Below are 23287 nucleotides of genomic sequence, written 5' to 3'. Positions count from 1 at the left end.
GCTTTTGGAGATGGTCTAAAACACATTTACTCTGGTGACCTGTCCAGTACGATCACCTCAAGATTTTATAAAAAAGTTTGTGATTCTTACAGTAAATAAAACCAAATCTATAACTAGTAGTACAACTCACAGAATCACATAACTCTCATACTCAGTGTGCCATCATTTGAGAGCACAGTGTGCATGCGACATGATGTCACCAGCTGTTTTGAGTGTGAATGTTTCCTTAACACCGTAAGTTTAGAAAACATTCACTGTACCTACAGGTAAACCTTATTATAGGCCTACCTGTAGGTACAAGTTAAAAACTGGTGTTTACTATCGCTTTAAATGGCTCTCAGGCATTTGGTTACAGAACATTGATGACATTCCACATAATTGGCAGTAACATGTACCAAAGAAATTAGCAATAACATTCAGAAACTGGTCCCTAATCAGTTGCAAATATTACTCTATTTAGAAGGGACTGATGTGGTGCTTGCTTACTCATGAAAGATCTTTACAGAACTCTTCTCCAGCCCCTAGGCCTCATTGCATCCTCCTTCCCCCAAAGTGGGAAGTACTCCCACTCTATGCTTGCTTCATGCTGCTCGCTCTTTGCGCATGGACCCAAAACTGTTCCAGCCAGGATAGCAGCTGTAGGTTGCTGTGTGCCTTTGTGAAAAGAGGAACAGGAAAAGGGTGCACGAGCAGTACTGTAAGGCCCCTTTCATGCCAGAGAGGCAGTGGGAAGGCGCTAGGAGTGACAGTGAGTAGATCAGCAAGGTACAGGGACAGACAAGGGGAGAGACTGCCACATGCAGCATAGCGCCAAGTCTTCATCTAATCTTTCCCTGGGAGGTCTCCATGGTGTGTGTCAGATGGGCAGGACTGGAGCAGACAGTCAGTCAGGAGGACTGGCAGTCTGGTAGCAGCCAGGTAGGCTAGCATTTCTGCAAGCAAGTGGAACTGGGATCAGTGGCAACAGGAAGGTAGAAAAAAGTGGGTTTGCTGTTCACCCCATTTTTGCTATTGTGTCAAAGAGGCTGCGAGTCTCTGCCTGTAATGGCCTTTGCTGAACTAGCAGAAACTGTTAGTTTCCAAGGAGTGATCAGCAGGAGCTGTGTTTAAGGAAACCAAGTGTGTGCAGGAGGAAGGAAGAAGTGAATTATCTATACATAGGGAGGAAGTTGTCCCTTGTTCTGAGTTCTGGACATTTTTCAAGTTGGGTATTCTGTAATTTCCCACCCAATCCAAGTTATCAACCCCTAAATAAAACAACAAAAAAACAAGCAAAGAGTGTTTCCTGCATTGGAATGTGTAAAGGAAATGCTATGTGATTGGATGTGCAGCAGTGGGGACCCGGGACAATAGCAACTCCTATGGGGGTAGTGCTACAATAGTATCATAACATATAAAGTCAGGCATAAGGGCCGGTTCACACTGCGGGCGATGCGAGGCGACACCGACTTGCCTCGCCGTGACCTGCCGCGACCTCAGCGGCGATTTGCAAATGACTTCTGTATAGAAGTCAATGCAAGTCGCCCCGAGGTCGCCCAGAAGTAGTACAGGAACCTTTTTTCTGAGTCGGAGCGACTCGAGTCGCTCCTCTCAGAACGGTTCCATTGTACAGAACGGGGGCGACTTGTCAGATTGCGGCGAGGCAAGTCGTGTCGCCTCGCATCGCCCGCAGTGTGAACCGGCCCTAAGGGTAAGGTTCACATCGCTCCAACATGAAAGTAGAGTGACTTCCAATCCAACTTTGCCATGCAAATTCAGTCTGACTTTTATCTGACTTAATGTGACTTTGTACACTCTGTGGCATTGAAGTCATATCAAAGTCAGACCAAAGTAGTGCAGGAACCTTTTCTAAAGTTGGAGCAACTTGTGTCAGATCAGTTAAGACGGCTCTCATAGGGAAACATTTAATTTGATATGCCATGCGACTTCTGCTCTCACAAGTCGGATCCCATGTTGCACCAGTATGAACTGGGCCTTAAAGTGATAGGAATGACTATACCTCTACTATCTAAGTTTAGAATGATAGGAGTCATGATACTATCTACTGGCTGCAATACTGCACTCACATAATGTGCTGAAGGATAAATATCATGCGCAGAGATTTTTATCAGCTGCAATGTGGCGGAAATCCATTTTGCCACCTCCGGCTGGAGATGTACTCGCTAAGTGCCTTTTGTGTTTACATATGACAGTGCTCCTCTCCCAGCAGCTCCACTGAACTCTTCCTGCCTTGCACATCCCTATGAGAGCAGAGGGGAAGGCAGGGGATGCACACAGCCATGCTATTCTGGTGGCAGCACCTCCTCCTGACACCTGTGCCTGTAGCCTGCACCCACATGTTTTAAATAAGACCCTTTTTCTGATACTGTCTAGGTGAGGAGGGGGATTTGGAGATGGAAAAGGGGGCTCTTTACTGGGCAGGTGAGATGGGGGGAATGGGAGAGAGCTGTGTACTAGGAAGAAGGTAAGGGGGGGAGAGTTCTGCATTAGGGGATATATGGAGAGTATGGGGGAAAACCCATGTTTGGCTGTAAATTGGGCTGTGAGATATGCACTCCTGAACCCTGCATTCTGTATGTAATGTGCTCCTGAACCCTGTACATAGCATGCTCCTAAACTCCGCACTCTGTACATAACACACTTCTGAACTCTGTGCATATCACATTACTTAACTTTGTGCTCTGTACATAACACACTCCTGAAGTCTGTACACCGTACATAACACACTCCTAAACTCTGCAATCTGTACATAACACACTCCTAAACTCTGAAATCTGTACGTAACACACTCCTGAACTATGCACTCTATATGTAACACACTCCTGAACCATGCACTCTGTATGTAATATACTCCTGAACCATGCACTCTGAACGTAATGCACGATTGAGCTCTATGCTCTGTACTGTATGTAGTGCACTCCTGAACCCTGTGAAGACCTTTCAGTTTGGCTACACCCACCATTTGATGCAGTATGTGATCTCCCTGCCACAAGAGGAGTGGGGGTGATTTCATATTGGGGACATAGTTGAGTTCCAGTGCCTATTCTCTGAGAAAAAAAGCCCCGATCATCATGTGAATTTTCTGTCTGCCTCTGCAGCACCCTGGACTGTTACCCCAGTTACACAACCCATTATGCAAGAGGTATATATTGTTATATAAAATAAGCCACTACAAAAGAGTATAGTGACCACACAAAACCTCATGTAAAGGGCCTAGTGTTGTAATCAATATGATCTATAGCATGAAGAAGACCTCCGCTGTCTTAAGAACAACATAAATACATACATACAATGGGGACAACGTGTAAGTTACTTCATTTGTTATATGCTTTACTAAGAAAGGTGTTTTTGTTTTCATTCCTTCAAATGGTAGATAACTGGAATCGTGTCCTATAGCCCTACCCGTTTCAGGCACAGGTAGAGTATCTGGTAATGCCTAAATGGAAGGGATTTGATTTGACTTAACAGCCAAAACCCTTGAGCCATCAATGTTCATTATATAAGAACAAATACAACCTAAATATATTCAAAATAATAACTGTATAAGTAACTAATTAATGTTATTCATGTAAAAAATACATAAAGTATTCTGTATTATACATGAGGCTAAGGGGTATTCATATAAGAAAAAAAAGTAATGTAGAACTTCTGCAACTTGACCTCCTGAAGATTTACCCCCTTCATGACCAGGCCAATTTTTTGGCACTGCGTTAATTTAACTGACAATTGCGCAGTCATGCAACGCTGTACCCAAATAAAATGTATGTCCTTCTTTTCCCACAAATAGAGCTTTCTCTTGGTGGTATTTGATTACCTCTGCGTTTTTTTATTTTGTGTGCTATAAACAAAAAAAAGTCCAATCATTTTGAAACAAAACAAAACAAAACAAAAAAATAAAAAAAAAAAAAAAAATATATATATATATATATATATATATATATATATATATATATATATATATATTACTTTCTGCTATAAAACCTGTCCAATAAAAAAATTGAAAAAATATCAAATTTCTTCATAAATTTAGGCCATTATGTATTTTGCTACATATATGGTTAAATAGAATCCTTATAAACGTATATTGAATGGTATTTATTTTATTTATTTATTTTACTAACAATGGCGGCGATCAGCGACTTATATGAGACAAAAAGGAAGTTCTGGACAGCCGCACTCCGGAATATAGTCTTTTTTGTAAAAAGTCCAACAGATACAAGCCACTGCAAAAAAATGGGACAAACGGGCTAACGCATTTCACACTTAACAGTGCTTAGTCATAACTGCCCTACCACCACAAACAGTGCAATATATATACTTACTAAAATATTTGTGTGACTCCATGTGTGGTTAATTACTCAATTAGATCTTCAATTGAAAGAAACCCTTGATTAAGAAAGGTGTTCAACGTGCGTGAATTGGGGGAATACACATGAATGTGTGAATTCAGTGTAAAGATGATCAGTGACTTATAACAGGACTGCAATATTGCAGCAGACATTTTGACACTGACACTTTTGACACTTTTTTGGGGGCCAGTGACACTAATACAGTGATCAGTGCTAAAAAAAAATATGCACTGTCACTATACTAATGACACTGGCTGGGAAGGGGTTAAACATCAGGGGCAATCAAAGGGTTAACTGTGTGTATAGCCAGTGTTTTACTATATTGTGTGAGTAGCTTTTACTAGGGGAAGAGGTGGAATTTATTGCCTGCTTTGTTTACACAGGCAAATCACAGTTCTGTCTCTCTGCCTAACGATCAGTGGGTGCCGGAGGACATCGGGTACCGTGCACATGCCGATCAGCTTCTGCTGTGTGTAATCACAGCCGAAGTGAGCCGCCGTTGGCAGCATGCATGCGTGCCCTCTACCCAAAAGCGTTGGATCACATATATATACTTGATCCAGCACACAGGTGCCACCCTGTAGCAGTAAAACTGCTATAGGGCGGACCTTAAGTGGTTAAGGTGTATTTTATCTAAAAAAGCCTAATTCATGGAGCCTTTTATGCAAACAAAGCATATGCCACATAGCAAAGAGAAATCTTAGTGCACCCCAGCAACTAGAGGTCCTGCTCCTAATTTACCTATTTCATATGCATGTTCATGATAAAACAAAACAACAACAACATAAACAAATTATTACAAGCATAAGCTCCAATGTTGTATATTTTATGCATAGCAGTATACTGCAGTAGCAGTCTCATGAGAGTAATGATATTTTATTTTCAGAAATACCCAACAATCAGCAAATTATATACAAATTAAGCCTATTCCACAAAGCAGACAATTAGAATATTCACATACCCTAGCTATAACCTTGTCCCAGTTTACCAAGCCATTATACATCTATCCAGTGGAGGAACTCAGGGAGCACCAGGTGATAGAAGTTTAAGGTTGGGCATGCCAACTAGGATGTAAAGTAGATGCTAGTAACAACTAATAATAAGTACAGCTTCAGCTCCAAGACCTGAGCCAAAGGTTTTTGCAGAAAAAGCGAATGAGTCACATTATTACTACGTATTTAATCCATTCATATACTGTACACAGTGATTCCCCCAGTACACTGTAGTTCATATGACTACCCTTATCTAGCCCATGCTCAGATGGGAGACAATTAAAGACTCCGAACTCAGAAAGTCTTAATGAGTCCAGACCTAGTGATAAATTGAAGCTGCTGACACCGAAAGAAGAGTTAGCAAACATATTAGCCTGGAGGGTGTACCAGTGTAATAAGAAGTTCAACACCTGCATGCGTTAATAAGCAATCATTAAGTACAGGTTTGTCTATGCAGTCCTTGCATATAGGTTTAGCCTGAGAGCTTCTAATTAAGTATTGCAGGATACAAATTTTATGTCTCTAGTTAAGCCTAGCGGTGGGCTATAGCCTAAAACCTAGCTGAAAGAATCCTGATTATACTTCAGCAGACACCCCCTAGGCTGCAAAAAAGGAGAAAAGGAGAGTTCGATTTAGGGTAAAACTGAGTAATTAGACCCCATTATCCCTGCATTTCAACAAGTGTAACATAAGTGTAGGGAAGAAATTAACAGGTTGGAGCTTCTGCTTACCTTAGACCCCTTTCAAACTGAGGCAGTTTTCAGGCATTTTAGCACTAGAAATAGCATCTGTAAAGCGCCTGAAAACTGCCCTCTATTCATTACAATAGGTGCTTTCACACCAGGGCGGTGCACTTGCAGGACGGTCGGAAAAGTCCTGCAAGCAGCATTTTTGGGGCGGTTTGGGAGCTCAGTATACAGCACTCCCAAAATGCTCCCACACATTGCAATGAATGGGATGCAGATTTCGAAACGCCTGAAAATGGCTTTGGAAGCGCAGCAACATGGGAGTTTTTAACCCCTTCTTTAGCGCTAACGTGGCTGCAGCTCCAATGTGATCTTCTCCAAAGCACCCCTTGTTGAGGGCACATGGCCTGGTACGGCTCAGGGGGGGTGGGCGCTCGCTCGTCCCCACACCCTTTCCTGGCCAGCCGGGCTGTGTGCTCGGATAAGGGTCTGCTATGGACTTTGGGGGACCCCCACGCCATTTTTTCGGTGTAGGGGTTCCCCTTGAAATCCATACCAGGTGACGAGGCCTGCGAGGTGTCAATCTAGCTGATGGAGGCAGAGACATTGACTTCCTTCGCTAGTTCTGTCTACCTGGAGCCACATTCAAAATGAACGGACTTTTCTCCGTGTGTGGGAAAGTGCGTTCATTTCAAAAGTCCGGCGGACTCCCACCATAGTCCGGTGGGTATTTCCGCCGGAAAAGTCTGGTCATGTGTGGGCAGTTGTGCTCATTCGGGTCGTCCGCCGGACTAAGTCTGCCAGATAGTCCAATCGTGTGTACGCAGTATGATAGACACAGGGTAACGTACATATAAGAGGGGCCTAGGAAGCTGAACCAGGAGTTTCCTGACCTCTCTAGGGTAAGCTGGGTTCCAGCCCCTGCCCAAAGTGACTCCCATCACAGTGCCCGATAGACATACTAAGTGTTCAGTAGGTATGTTTGCTTGGGCAACTAATGAAATAGTTTGTACCACCAGTAACACTTGAGTTTCAGGCAACTCCAGATCAGATGTATGAAATCACCTCTATGAGAGTGACATTTAGGCATAGGAGTGAGTCCCTCTGACCCCAATTAAATAGTTTGGCTGGTGTTCTATAGGGCAGGTGTAAAATAAAGAGTTGTGAAAGCTTGTGGAAAGACGACAGGGAAACAAGGGGGACTGATGCCATTTATCTCCCCCCATATCTTCTGACCATGAAGCCTTACACTTAAGTGCAGCAGAATCCAGTATAGAGGTAAACAGCCACTGATATATGCGGAAGATCAATCCTTTCTTCTCCATTGCAGACACAACCTCTGTAATTAAGGTTGATTCCATCTTCTGCATTTCTCGACTGCGATTTTGCGCCTGAATTGCATGTCAGAGTTGTAGATATTGATAAAATTGCTAATAAGGTGGCGAATACTCAGATCATAAATGGTCAAAAGATTTAGCATTTGCTCATCTTTAAACATATGTAGTACATAAAAAAACATCACTTTAAAATGTGCAGGTTTTTTTGGAAAGTGCATCACAATGCATTATAATTTACCCATAAAGTAAATGCATACAGAGGTACTCTCCCGTGGCAGCATTGGTGGGCATCTGTGTATACCCAACAACGCTATCTTGATAGATGATATATGCCCGCACAAGCACGAATGCCAGTTACTTGGAAGATTAAGAGAAGAGGTGTCTTTTTCAAATAAGCAAGATCTAAACTGATGACCTCAACATACAAGACTTTCATCGGGAAAAGAGAGTTAAAACAAGTACAGCCGATGGCAGCCTTATAAAAGGGATGAAGGGCAAAAATGGGTGGATATGTCATTTCTGACAAAATCAATATACATTCCTAAACGAAGCAGCCAGCAGTCCAACGCTTGCTTTGTGCTACTGAACGACTCTTGTTGATTAATTCTCTTCAGAGCAGGAGTCTCATTTCTGTATTCAGTACTGGCTGCAGCCTGCAAATGAGTTAGAAGATCATCCCAACACTGAGTACATTGCAGTCATCCAGCCTTGAGGTGATTAATGTATGTGCCACTGCAAACAGCTCATCCACTGACAGGGCAGCGCAGATGAAGAACTTTGACAAGATTAAACCTGTTCCTAAGCACTGAGGACACCTGGGAGGTTATGGGGACTACATTTAAGGCAATTCTTTCTACTTTGCGGTGTTTGATTATTGAATGACAAAGCACTGGCACAATTAATGGGTTCATTTTTTTTAGTAAACAATGGAACTAATATTATATCTTAACAATCACAGGGGTATATATAATATATCATAATATAATAATATATCCACGTTGTGCAGAGCTTTTTAGAAAAATATTATTGTGCAAAGTAAAAATATCAAAGTATTGCTGATTGTTACGGCAGTCATCTTCTCTAGCATACTACCTGCATTCTCCTACATGACAGGCTGATTGCTTTCTGTGAGGTTAGCAGCTCAACCTTGCTACTAAAATGACAGTACATGTGAATAGCCACAATCAATTACAGGGGGATGGAGCAAATTACTTTACTTTGTGTCAGCTACACAGTAGCATGTATTCACAATTAAGCTACATTTAGATGTGCGGCAGACCTGGCGATATGAGACCTCCTTACTGCCTGCTTTAATTGGGGCCGTCTTAATATCATTATGGGCCCCTGGGCAAAGTAATGCACTGGATCCCCTACTAGCCTGCCCCAATTTACACACCTATTCTCAAGAATCAAAATATAAATAGCTGATAGAATTAAACATATATTATTATTAGCACTTTCAATAAAAAAAGGGGGGGTGGGGTTGAGGAGGGCACAATACTGGGATCAGGACAGCACAGTACAGGTTCCCGGGATGCTGCCTGGGACATGGTCATTCTGGGACAGCTTAGTAAAAAAAGTGACTGTCCTGGCAAATCTAGGACAGTTGGAAAATCTGGTGTAATGCAATTATCATGGGGCCTCCATATACTTGGTGCCCCTGGGCAGTGCCCATGCATTAAGATGGCCCTGGCTTTAATCCTTTAAATGCTGCACCAAGCAGCTGCAACCACACTCTTTACAAGTGATTGCAGAGTGGTTGAGACATGACCCCATCCACTTGAACGGGGCAGCAGTACAGCCCACCAAATGTGACAGGGATATCATTTTTGCTAAGCCAACCAAGGAGAAAAATGGCTTTCTGTGACTAGCATCTGTGGCTAAAAAGCAATCACCTGTGGTTACAATGCAGCAGGGCAGCCACTTAGCATGGGACCCAGAAGACTGTAACAGCGACTACTACAATGATTCTCCGCTTCCAAAGTGGTCTCAAAGGTATGACGCATACATAATTACGTTGGCCCAAGCTGACACAATGTAACCATGCATTCAAATCCATACTTGGAGCTCATTTTTACAATTTTATCGAAAATCCTTTCAATACACCCAGATCAAAGTGGCTTTATACCTGGTAGCAACACTTCACCTAAAGCGGTATTAAACCCAAAAGCAAACATTTATTTTATTGCTGCTTACCATTCCTTAAATGAGCTGGCTACAATATTTTTTAGGATTTCTTTTATTTATATTTGCCTGGAAATCCAGCAACGCAAGTAAGGGCCGGTTCACACAGCAGGCGAGGCGAGGCGTCTCCGACTTGCCTCGCCGCGACCTGCGGCGACCTCAGAGGCGACTTGCAGATGACTTCTGTATAGAAGTCAATGCAAGTCGCCCCGAGGTCGCCCAAAAGTAGTACAGGAACCTTTTTTCTGAGTCGGAGTGACTCGAGTCGCTCCTCTCAGAACGGTTCCATTGTACAGAACGGGGGCGACTTGCGGGAGCGAGGCGAGGCGAGTCGTGTCGCCTCGCATCGCCCGCTGTGTGAACCGGCCCTAAGTCTGTTGTTTTTCAATAGAACAAGATGTCCTGCAAGATATAACAGTTTGAGACAAAACATTTACCACCGATAGGGGTGCTTACAAGGATCAGCTTTTAATTATTTATGAAAAAACAAAGCCTTTATCCCAAAAAAGAAAAAAACTGTTTGCTGTAACTGCTTATAAAGTTTTAGCTGAGCTTTGGCTTCAGTTTGTTAATATATCTAAATCTGCTAGTGCATCTGTTACATCCCTCCCCCAAGACTGACAATGCTGCTGTCCAATCGTGTCTCTGTTGATTCTTCATCCAAAGTGGGGGCACTCGAATACAGGAAGGGTGTTACTGGCCAAATCCAAAAGGACTAAAAGAAGAAAACAAATGCAGCCACCACATCTAATTATTGGTAACATTGACGGCTGGTGCTAAATATTTTTTAACTACTGCCACCCCCCCTCTGCTCGGGGACAAACAGTGGATGGGAAGGCAGCGATTGCCAATGACCCCCCCAAGCGTTAGATGGATGGGAAGGCGGTGGCAAAGACTAACCTTAACATAGGAGGCAGGGGGAATGAAGAGCTGGGCCATTCTCCTCTCCATTCTACTCCAGGCTGGAAGGAAGTGTGTCCTGAGTAAGGATGAGCCGAACACCCCCCCCCCCCCGATTCGGTTTCGAAGCAGAACATGCAAACAGGCAAAAAATGTGTGCGAACACGCAAACACCGTTGAAGTCTATGGGACACGAACATGAATAATCAAAAGTGCTAATTTTAAAGGCTTATATGCATGGTATTGTCATAAAAAGTGTTTGAGGACCTGGGACATGTATCAATGCAAAAAAAAGTTTTAAAAACTGTAATTTTTTCAGGAGCAGTGATTTTAATAATGCTTAAAGTGAAACAATAAAAGTGAAATATTCCTTTAAATTTCATGCCTGGGGGTGTCTATAGTATGCCTGTAAAGTTGCACATGTTTCCCGTGTTTACAACATTCCCTGCACAAAATGACATTTCTAAAGGAAAAAAAGTAATTTAAAAGTACTTTGCGGCTATAATGAATTGTCGGTCCCGGCAATACACATAAAAGTAATTGAAAAAAATGGCATGGGATTCCCTCACCATCCATTACCAGGCCCTTTGGGTCTGGTATGAATATTAAGGGGAACCCCGCACCAAATTATTATTTTTTTAAATGTCATGGGGGTCCCCCTCTAAATCCATACCAGACCTGAATTTTAAGGGGAACCCCGCTCCAAAACTCCAAAATTTAAAAAAATGGCATGGGGTCCCCCCAAAACTCCATACCAGACCCTTATTCGAGCATGCAACCTGGCAGGCCACAGAAAAAGAGGGGGGGACGAGAGCACCATGTCCCCATGTTGATGGGAAAAAGGGCCTCACACTTGCCCGGTGGTTGTGTGGGTCTGTGGGCAGGGGGCTTATTGGAATCTTTAACAAGGGGACCCCTAGATCACGGTCTCCCCCCTTGTGTGAAATGGTAACAGGGTACAAATGTACAAATGTACCCCTACCATTTCACAAAAAAAGTGTGAAAATTGTAAAAATGACATGACACGGCTTGGGGACAAATCCTTTATTAAAAAATAAAAATGTCCCACTAAGTCTTTTTCTTCTCTTGCTCCAGACTGAAAAAGAAAAAAAAAATAGCACGCCGCCACCGATCTGCCTCCATAAGAGGCACCCACCGTAATGGCCGTCCTTTCAGGTGACAGTTCTCTTATAACTGAGGGGCGGGGTACACGGTGACATCGCCAGGTGACCCCACCCCCTCTTACGCACGGGGACATCCCTATGGATTCTTCATAGCGTCAGAGGGGGGCGGGGCCACCCAGTGACATAACTGGGTGACCTCGTCCCCTCTAACGCTATGAAGAAGCCATAGGGATGTCCATGTGCGTCAGAGGTTGCGGGGTCACCCGGCGATGTCACTGTGTGGTCCCGCCCTCATTTATAAAAGAACTGTCACCTGAGAGGACGGTCATTACCGCGGGTGCCTCCCATGGAGGCGGATCGGAGGCGGCGTGCAGGTTTTTTTTTTTTCTTTTTCGGTCCCTAGGCGAAGAAGACTTCGTGGAATATTTTTATTTTTATATTTTTTAATAAAGGACTTGTCCCAAGCCATGTCTTGTCATTTTTACCATTTTGACACTTCCCCATGTTGAGGGCATGTGACCTGGTACGGTTCAGGAGGGGGGGCACTCTCTCGACCCCCCTTCTTCTCCTGTAGCCTGCCAGGTTGCATGCTTGGATAAGGGTCTGGTATGGATTTTTGGGGGGGCCCCACGCCATTTATTTTTTACATTTTGGCACGGGGTTCCCCTTAAAATCCATACCAGACCTGAAGGCCATTTTTAAAACTTTTTTTTCATTGATACTTGTCCCCTGGGGCAGGACCCATGTCCCCAAACACTTTTTATGATAATACCATGCATATAAGCCTTTAAAATTAGCACTTTTGATTTCTCCCATAGACTTTTAAAGGGTGTTCCGCGGCTTTCGAATTTGCTGCGAACACCCCAAATTGTTCGCTATTCGGTGAACAGGCGAACACCCGGTGTTCGAGTCGAAACTTATGCTCGACTTGAACATCGGGCTCATCCCTAGTCCTGAGACACGATTGGCCAGTGTGTCCTGAGACACAATTGGGAATCCTAAGACTTCCTAGCCAATTGGGTCTCAGGAGCTGCTTCCCGATTGGCCGGGAGGAGAATCAGGAAGACAATAGCAAATATTAATTCACTATTGTCACACAACTGGGTGGGCTCAGGGCGCAGTGCTCTGCACCTTGAGCCCACCCTTTTTTGAAGCCATTTAGAGCCTCAGTCTCTAATCATGTACTTTAAAAAAAATCCCCATTGAATTCCATGTGTCCGGCGCCCTGCATCTAGGAGCCGGGCACATGGATTAGGTGGGCGGCGCCCCTGCACCCCGCATGGAAGGGCCGCCATTAATTGGTAAGCTGCAATATATAAACATTTTGATTTTGGGTTTAATACTGCTCTGATATGAGATTAGTTCATGAATTTACAATCCCAGGTGGGCACTTGGATTGTAGTGGGTCTGGATGCAGCAAAAGCAATTGATTCTGTGAAATGGGGCTACTTGTGGCAAACGTTATGCAGCTTTTAGATTTGGTCCTTTATTTATTAAATGCCTATAATTTCTCTATGCCTCTCCCATGGCCAGAGATTGTGTCAGTGGGTAGTGATGGACGAACTTCCGACGGGACGTTTCGCGAACGCGAAACGCGAACGGACACAAACGTTCGCGAAAACGACCGTTCGCCGCGGGCTCCATTGACTTCAATGGGAGGCGAATTTCGCAAACCTTTAGGTCGAATTTGCGGCCACGGGGTAATTATTAGGGGGTAGCACGTAGTCCCACCACCTGGACAATAGCATAATACATGTATGAGGTGAATTTGGGATCGATAACTACAAGCATTTTTTTTTTATTTGGGAAATTGTTCTGACAATTCAGGACTATGGAGCTAATGAAGGCAATGGAGGAGAGGGAAGGTCAGGGACCAGGGTAGGCAAACAAGAGGGTGCAGGAGATACAGAGCACTGACAGCAGCACCGTAATACAGAGCACTGACATCAGCACCGTGACATACAGCGCTGACAGCAGCTCCGTGACATACAGCGCTGACAGCAGCTCCGTGACATACAGCGCTGACAGCAGCTCCGTGACATACAGCGCTGACAGCAGCTCCGTGACATACAGCGCTGACAGCAGCTCCGTGACATACAGCGCTGACAGCAGCACCGTGACATACAGCGCTGACAGCAGCTCCGTGACATACAGCGCTGACAGCAGCTCCGTGACATACAGCGCTGACAGCAGCTCCGTGACATACAGCACTGACAGCAGCTCCGTGACATACAGCGCTGACAGCAGCTCCGTGACATACAGCGCTGACAGCAGCACCGTGACATACAGCGCTGACAGCAGCTCCGTGACATACAGCGCTGACAGCAGCTCCGTGACATACAGCGCTGACAGCAGCTCCGTGACATACAGCGCTGACAGCAGCTCCGTGACATACAGCGCTGACAGCAGCTCCGTGACATACAGCGCTGACAGCAGCTCCGTGACATACAGCGCTGACAGCAGCTCCGTGACATACAGCGCTGACAGCAGCTCCGTGACATACAGCGCTGACAGCAGCTCCGTGACATACAGCGCTGACAGCAGCTCCGTGACATACAGCGCTGACAGCAGCACCGTAAGCAGCCCCAGGAGGAAGTCAGCACAGCACAGGGATGGTGTGATCCCCTCATAATAAGAACCCCCAGGAGGAAGTCAGCACAGCACAGGGATGGTGGGAGCCCCTCATAATAAGAACACCCAGGAGGAAGTCAGCACAGCACAGGGATGGTGGGAACCCCTCATAATAAGCAGCCCCAGTAGAAATATGACACCGCTCAACCTCTTCAAAGAGGAGGGTAGGGGCATATAGTACGGTGTGCTTTTTTGGGTCAGGGAAGTGAGCCAAATGAATTAAGAAGGTCTGTGTGCTTGATTCCAAAAATTGTTTATAGACATATACATGGTCTACTGATCACATGTGTTGAATTCCTCCGAGATCCATGCCTCATTCATTTTTAGAAATGTGAGGTAGTTAACACTGTGGTGAGCTAGGCGAGTACGCTTATCGGTCACAATCCCCCCTGCTGCGCTGAACGTCCTTTCGGACAGGACACTGGATGAGGGGCAAGCCAACAGTTCGATTGCAAATTGGGCAAGCTCTGGCCAGAGGTCAAGCCTGCCCACCCAGTAGTCTAGGGGTTCATCACTCCTCAGAGCGTCCACATCGGCCGTTAACCCAATGTAGTCGGACACCTGACGGTCTAGGCGTTCCCTGATGCTGGATCCGGATGACACCTGTCGATGGGTCGGCTGAAAGAATGACCTCATATCCGAAGTCACCAACACATCTTCAAACCGGCCTCTTCTTGCAGGCGCTGTTGGATTGGTACCCGCAAATCCTTCTCTGGGAGTGGGAATTGCTCCTCTGCCAGCGCACGCAAAAGCAGAATGCAGCATTTCTCGAAGCAAGGCCTGGAAGTGCTGCATTCTGACAGCCCTCTGCGACGGCGGTAACATTTCCGCCATTTTGTGTTTGTACCGGGGGTCTAAGTACGTTGCCACCCAGTACTGGTCCTTGACCCTCATGCTTTTTATACGGGGGTCCCTATTAAAACACTGGAGCATGAAGGCCCCCATTTGCACTAAAGTGGAAGCGGTGTGGTGGCCTGGCTCCTGCTCATCATCCAGGATAATGTCGTCCTCTTCATTCTCCTCTCCCCATCCTCGCACAACAGGGATCCCAGAAAGGTTTAAAGCATGCTCTTCTTGCTCCTGCTCATCCGCCCCGGCACCATCCTCCTCTGACTCCTCATCAGACTCCTGTTGTTGACTTGTCTCAGATAGAGTAGCCCCCCCTGGGAATTCATCCAGCATTGCGACTTCCTCATCTTCCCGCTCCTGCTCCTCCACAGCCTGATCAATGACACGACGCAATGCACGCTCCAGAAAGAAGGCATAAGGTACCATGTCACTGATGGCGCCATGGCTGCGACTGACCAGTTTGGTGATCTCCTCAAATGGCCGCAGAAGTCTGCATGTGTCGCGCATGAGCAGCCACTGGCGCGGTGAAAAAAAACCCAGCTCCCCAGAACCGTTTCTTTTGCAGAGTTCATACAGGTAGACGTTAACTGCACGTTTCTGCTGGAGCAGCCTATCAAGCATATAGAAGGTTGAGTTCCATCGCGTCGGGCAATCGCAAATAAGACGTCTGACCGGCAGATGGTGTCGCCGCTGAATGTCAGCAAGGCGAGCCATGGCCGTGTAAGATCTTCTGAAATGGGCCGAGATTTTCCTTGCCTGCCGCAAGATGTCCTGGACCCCAGGGTATTTGACAAGGAATCGCTGCACGACCAAGTTTAAGACGTGTGCCATGCACGGCACGTGCGTGATTTTGCCCTGTTTCAATGCGCTAAGCAGATTGGCACCGTTGTCACACACCACTTTACCAACTGTCAAATTGAGCGGTGTTAGCCACTCATCTGCCTGTGAACGCAAAGCTGAAAGGAGTGCCGGGCCAGTGTGGCTCTTTGCTTCCAGGCACAACAGACGCAGCACGGCATGGCAACGTCTCACCTGGCATGTGGAATAGGTTCTGGGGAGCTTGGGCGGTGCAGTGGAAGAGACGCTAGCAGCGGAAAAGGAGGAGGCAGCTGAGGAGGAGAGGGAGGAGGATGGAGTAGGAGGAGGAGAAGAAGAGTCAGGCCTGCATGCAATCCGTGGCGGTAAAACCAAATCTACACGGGTGCCACGGGTTACATGCTTGACGGCCGTCAGAAGGTTCACCCAGTGGGCAGTAAAACTGATATACCTTCCCTGCCCGTGTTTGCTAGACCACGTGTCTGTGGTCAGATGTATCTTGGCACCGACACTGTGTGCCAGAGATACATTCACTTGCCGCTGAACATGGCCATATAGCTCTGGGATGCCCTTCTCTGAGAAATACTTCCTTCCTGGGACCTTCCATTGTGGTGTTCCAATGGCCACAAATTTGCGAAAGGCCTCCGAGTCCACCAGTTTATATGGCAGTAGTTGGCGGGCTATGAGTTCTGACAAGCCAGCCGCCAACCGTTGGGCAAGAGGGTTATCCGGCGTCATCATTTTTTTACGCTCAAACATTAGGCCCACGGAAGCCTGCCTTTTTGCAGAAAAATGTGAGCTTGGCGTGATGGAAGGTGGAGTGGAGGACAATTGTGAGGAGAGAGGAGAAGGAGAAGTAGAAGACGAGGCTGGACGGTGAGAGCCTGCAGTGTGGCTTTGTGTGTTCCGTTGCTCCCACTGGGCTCGGTGATGGCTGCTCATGTGCCTTCTTAAGGCGGTCGTCCCTAGGTGAGTATTGGGCTTACCGCGACTAACGCGTTGACTGCAAAGATTGCAGATGGCAACGCTATTGTCAGCAGCGGACACGTTAAAAAAAGCCCACACTGCGGAGCCATGTGCCGGTGTCCTGGGAGCGCCAGATGTGACCGTACATGGTCGATGACTCGCTCCTGATACATTTGCAGTCTGCTTTGTCCCTGCTGTGCAATGTAAGTCATTGCTGCTTCTCCTCCCTATCTGCTGGTCCATATCTCCCTCTGAACTCCCCTCCTCTTCCTCTCTTGTGGGCACCCACGTGACATCACTAGACACGTCATCATCAACGTCACCTTCCCCACCGCTATAAGTAGAGTAGGCAGCAACACCGGGGACCAACCTCCTCCTTGGGCTGATCTGGGTACTGGCGTCAGACTGCTGAGTAGCGCTTGTTGCTACCTCCTCTTCCTGATCCAATACCAAGAGTGGCTGCGCATCAGAAATGTCCTCTTGATATGGATCGGAAAATAATTCCAGTGACTCAAGCGGAAGGTATGTGGTGGTGGTGGTGGTGGTCGTGTTGTTGGTGGTAGTGTCTTTGGGGGTGCACATAGCAGAGAGTGAAGAAGAGGGTGCAGATCGAGAGGATGAGGAGGGTGCAGAAGAGTAAGGCTGAGCGAGCCACTCAACCAAGTCTGGTGCATCCTTTAAAGTAATTGAACGCACCTTCTGCAACTTCCCACTTTGGCTCAAGCCTGTTGCTCCTGCCCTACCCCTACCACCCCTGCGGAAGGGCCTGCCTCTTCCTCTGCATGTCATTTTTTAAATGACCCTGTGACAAAACTCTTAGTCCCTATACCGCTGAAGGACTGCTGCAGTATAGGTGAGCGGTCAGCAGTGGTGCACGTCAACCCTATCTATTGTGGACCTATAGCGGTCCTTACAGAACAGCAGACTGTACCGCACTCAAGCCTATGTACCGTAGCACCCTATACCAAGTTACCAGTCCTTATAAGAACTTTTGTGGACCAAGCAGGTTGTGTATTAGTGTTTAGCAGACTGTACGTCAGTCCCTATACCGCTGAAGGACTGCTGCAGTATAGGGCAGCGGTCAGCAGTGGTGCACGTCAACCCTATCTATTGTGGACCGATAGCGGTCCTTACAGAACAGCAGACTGTACCGCACTCAAGCCTATGTACCGTAGCACCCTATACCAAGTTACCAGTCCTTATAAGAACTTTTGTGGACCAAGCAGGTTGTGTGTTAGTGTTTAGCAGACTGTGCGTCAGTCCCTATACCGCTGAAGGACTGCTGCAGTATAGGGCAGCGGTCAGCAGTAGTGCACGGCAACCCTATGTATTGTGGACCGATAGCGGTCCTTACAGAACAGCAGACTGTAACGCACTCAGGCCTATGTACCGTAGCACCCTATACCAAGTTACCAGTCCTTATAAGAACTTTTGTGGACCAAGCAGGTTGTGTGTTAGTGATTAGCAGACTGTACGTCAGTCCCTATACCAATGAAGGACTGCTGCAGTATAGGGCAGCGGTCAGCAGTAGTGCACGGCAACCCTATGTATTGTGGACCGATAGCGGTCCTTACAGAACAGCAGACTGTAACGCACTCAGGCCTATGTACCGTAGCACCCTATACCAAGTTACCAGTCCTTATAAAAACTTTTGTGGACCAAGCAGGTTGTGTGTTAGTGTTTAGCAGACTGTGCGTCAGTCCCTATACCGCTGAAGGACTGCTGCAGTATAGGGCAGCGGTCAGCAGTGGTGCACGTCAACCCTATCTATTGTGGACCGATAGCGGTCCTTACAGAACAGCAGACTGTACCGCACTCAAGCCTATGTACCGTAGCACCCTATACCAAGTTACCAGTCCTTATAAGAACTTTTGTGGAACAAGCAGGTTGTGTGTTAGTGATTAGCAGACTGTACGTCAGTCCCTATACCAATGAAGGACTGCTGCAGTATAGGGCAGCGGTCAGCAGTAGTGCACGGCAACCCTATGTATTGTGGACCGATAGCGGTCCTTACAGAACAGCAGACTGTACTGCACTCAGGCCTATGTACCGTAGCACCCTATACCAAGTTACCAGTCCTTATAAAAACTTTTGTGGACCAAGCAGGTTGTGTGTTAGTGTTTAGCAGACTGTGCGTCAGTCCCTATACCGCTGAAGGACTGCTGCAGTATAGGGCAGCGGTCAGCAGTAGTGCACGGCAACCCTATGTATTGTGGACCGATAGCGGTCCTTACAGAACAGCAGACTGTAACGCACTCAGGCCTATGTACCGTAGCACCCTATACCAAGTTACCAGTCCTTATAAGAACTTTTGTGGACCAAGCAGGTTGTGTGTTAGTGATTAGCAGACTGTACGTCAGTCCCTATACCAATGAAGGACTGCTGCAGTATAGGGCAGCGGTCAGCAGTAGTGCACGGCAACCCTATGTATTGTGGACCGATAGCGGTCCTTACAGAACAGCAGACTGTAACGCACTCAGGCCTATGTACCGTAGCACCCTATACCAAGTTACCAGTCCTTATAAAAACTTTTGTGGACCAAGCAGGTTGTGTGTTAGTGTTTAGCAGACTGTGCGTCAGTCCCTATACCGCTGAAGGACTGCTGCAGTATAGGGCAGCGGTCAGCAGTAGTGCACGGCAACCCTATGTATTGTGGACCGATAGCGGTCCTTACAGAACAGCAGACTGTAACGCACTCAGGCCTATGTACCGTAGCACCCTATACCAAGTTACCAGTCCTTATAAGAACTTTTGTGGACCAAGCAGGTTGTGTGTTAGTGATTAGCAGACTGTACGTCAGTCCCTATACCAATGAAGGACTGCTGCAGTATAGGGCAGCGGTCAGCAGTAGTGCACGGCAACCCTATGTATTGTGGACCGATAGCGGTCCTTACAGAACAGCAGACTGTAACGCACTCAGGCCTATGTACCGTAGCACCCTATACCAAGTTACCAGTCCTTATAAGAACTTTTGTGGAACAAGCAGGTTGTGTGTTAGTGATTAGCAGACTGTACGTCAGTCCCTATACCAATGAAGGACTGCTGCAGTATAGGGCAGCGGTCAGCAGTAGTGCACGGCAACCCTATGTATTGTGGACCGATAGCGGTCCTTACAGAACAGCAGACTGTAACGCACTCAGGCCTATGTACCGTAGCACCCTATACCAAGTTACCAGTCCTTATAAGAACTTTTGTGGACCAAGCAGGTTGTGTGTTAGTGATTAGCAGACTGTACGTCAGTCCCTATACCAATGAAGGACTGCTGCAGTATAGGGCAGCGGTCAGCAGTAGTGCACGGCAACCCTATGTATTGTGGACCGATAGCGGTCCTTACAGAACAGCAGACTGTACTGCACTCAGGCCTATGTACCGTAGCACCCTATACCAAGTTACCAGTCCTTATAAAAACTTTTGTGGACCAAGCAGGTTGTGTGTTAGTGTTTAGCAGACTGTGCGTCAGTCCCTATACCGCTGAAGGACTGCTGCAGTATAGGGCAGCGGTCAGCAGTAGTGCACGGCAACCCTATGTATTGTGGACCGATAGCGGTCCTTACAGAACAGCAGACTGTAACGCACTCAGGCCTATGTACCGTAGCACCCTATACCAAGTTACCAGTCCTTATAAGAACTTTTGTGGACCAAGCAGGTTGTGTGTTAGTGATTAGCAGACTGTACGTCAGTCCCTATACCAATGAAGGACTGCTGCAGTATAGGGCAGCGGTCAGCAGTAGTGCACGGCAACCCTATGTATTGTGGACCGATAGCGGTCCTTACAGAACAGCAGACTGTACCGCACCCAAGCCTATGTACCGTAGCACCCTAGACAGACCAAGTTACCAGTCCTGATAAAGAGCTTTGTGGAACAAGTGAGTTGTGAATGATTAGCAGACTGCAGCAGAAGGGCAGCAGTCAAGTATAATATTCTTTCTATATTTGGAAGAAAGAATATTATACGTGTACAAGCCTATTACCGTACCACTGATACCAGTCCTGAAAAGAACCTTTGTGGAACTAATAGTAACAGCAAGTCTTTAAAATTATCCTCACTGCCTGACACACTGCTTCCTGCCTGTCCCTATACAAATTGGCAAAAAAGAGTAGGCTGGAACGATTAGCTGGAACAGCTCTTTTGTGGACCTGATAGTAACAGCTAATGATGATGATGATGATGATGATGAAGAAAGACTAATCTGGCTGAGCTGTCCCTAAAATAGCAGCATACAGCGCTCTGTCCCTTTATCTAAACTGACAAAAGAAACTCAGGCTGCTGACCTAACACCTATACCAGTCCTGAAAAGAACTTTTGTGTACCAAATAGCTAGCGTTTTCTCTGTCCCTACTCCACACAGGATCCTTTCCCTACAGTGACAGAAGAAAGAATGTAAAATGGCCACCGGATCGGGTGTATTTATAGGTTAGGGGGAATGTCCAAGTGTCCATGAGCTGTCATGTCTCAATTGGTTGTCCTGTAACACATGATAAACGTGTCACGAAAGGTTAAAGTTCTTGTATACATTAAACACGTAAGTCCGCCGGGGCGAACGACGGAAAAAGGCGTTCGAACCCGCGGACGGCGAAAGTCGGAAATTCGCCGCGAAACGACCGCCGGGCGAACCGTTCGGCCATCACTATCAGTGGGTGGACATCTGAGTCCTAGCCTCAAATCATACACAGAGTTGTACAGGTTTTGCGCAAGAATATCCCTGTATTTATTTAGCACCATCCATCTTTCCCTCAACCCTGACCAGTTTCCCAGTCTCGGCTGCTGAAAATCATCCCCACAGCATGATGCTGCCACCACCATGGCGTTCGTTGGGTGATGTGATGTGTTGGGTTTATGCCAGACATAGTATTTTCTTTGATGGCCAAAAGGTTAAATTTTAGTCTCATCAGACCAGAGCACATTCCTCTGTGTTGAAATGGCCTAGTCAAATCCCAGACCTCAATCCAATAGAAAATCTGTGGTCAGACTTAAAGATTGCTGTTCACAAGCGCAAACCATCCAACTTGAAGGAGCTGGAGTCGTTTTACAAGGAGGAATGGGCAAAAATCACAGTGGTAAGATGTGGCAAGCTCATAGGAACTTATCCAAAGCAACCTGGAGCTGTGATAGCCTTAAAAGATGGCTCTACAAAGTATTGACTTTAGGGGGGGTGAATAGTTATGCGCATTGACTTTTTATGTTATTTTGTTGTTTGCTTCACAATAAAGAAAAAACAACTCCAAAGTTGTGGGCATGTTCTGTAACTTAAATGATGAAAATCCTAAAACAATCCATGTTAATTTAAGGTTGTGAGGCAACAAAACACGAAAAATGCCAAGGGGGTGAATACTTATGCAAGAAACTCTATCTATCGATCTATCTATCTATCTATCTATCTATCTATCTATCTATCTATCTATCTATCTATCTATCTATCTATCTATCTATCTATCTCTCTGTCTGTCTGTCTGTCTGTCTGTTGGCCCTATCGTGGGCGAGTGACGGGGGGTTAGTTGGGGCTTTGTTTGGGCCCCCCCCCAAATAACGGAGCACCAGCCACCACTGCCTCTAACTGCCTGTGGGCCATCAGATGCCTAACCTGGTTATTGAACCACATGCTCAAACTAGCCATAGAATCCCAGACCTGAAGGGACAGGATAATTAGAATAACAGGAGATTCATATAAACTCTATTGCAATAAACAGGTTCACCTACTATTATATAGCAAGGGGACCGCTGCACACTCATGTCACAGACCAAATTATCTGGTATAGTGCATGTGAGATAACAAAAAGAGGACAGATGTACTTCTGTCAACAGAATATATACTGTATATATACCTGGAAGCTATGGGCAAAAATATTAAGCTATTAAACATAGAAATAGTTTCTAAGGAGAGGAGAGAGAGAGAGATGGGACTTTGAGTGAAGCACACAGCAGTAAATGGATAAGTCAAGTGACTGGGAAAATTAAATTTATTTATGTTTTACAGTTCATACATTGTTAACAAGTATTTTGGGCATCAAGCCTCTAAAAAACACTTGGGGCATCAAGCCTCTATAATGAACTGCAGATCAAACATATGTACAATACAAAATAAATCACAGTCCAGTAAATAAACATACATTGATACAGAGAAAATTAGATAAATAAATAAAAATGAATAGCAAGTAGTACATATATATACAGTGATGTAGTAATTGAAAGTTGAAATAGTCAAAGGACCTTAATAGATATATGAAATAACCAAATGGCCTAAATAAAAATTTGTAGATATGGATAAAATTTCAATTATGTAAAAACATAATATTCCATGATTACAATAAAAAAGATGGTTAAGATTCAAGGCTCTACGCGTTTCGCGGTGCTATAGCCGCTCATCAGGAGCAAGTACAATGGAATAGATCTAAAAAAGAAAAATAGCAAAAAATAAAAAAAATAAGACAAAAATGAACTAAACATGGGTATTA

The sequence above is a fragment of the Lithobates pipiens genome, unplaced genomic scaffold, assembly GCF_037356315.1.
Source record: "Lithobates pipiens isolate NorthernLeopardFrog02 unplaced genomic scaffold, aLitPip1_a1.2 Scaffold_18, whole genome shotgun sequence".
Lineage (NCBI taxonomy): Eukaryota > Metazoa > Chordata > Amphibia > Anura > Ranidae > Lithobates > Lithobates pipiens.
This window is presented reverse-complemented; position numbering follows the sequence as displayed.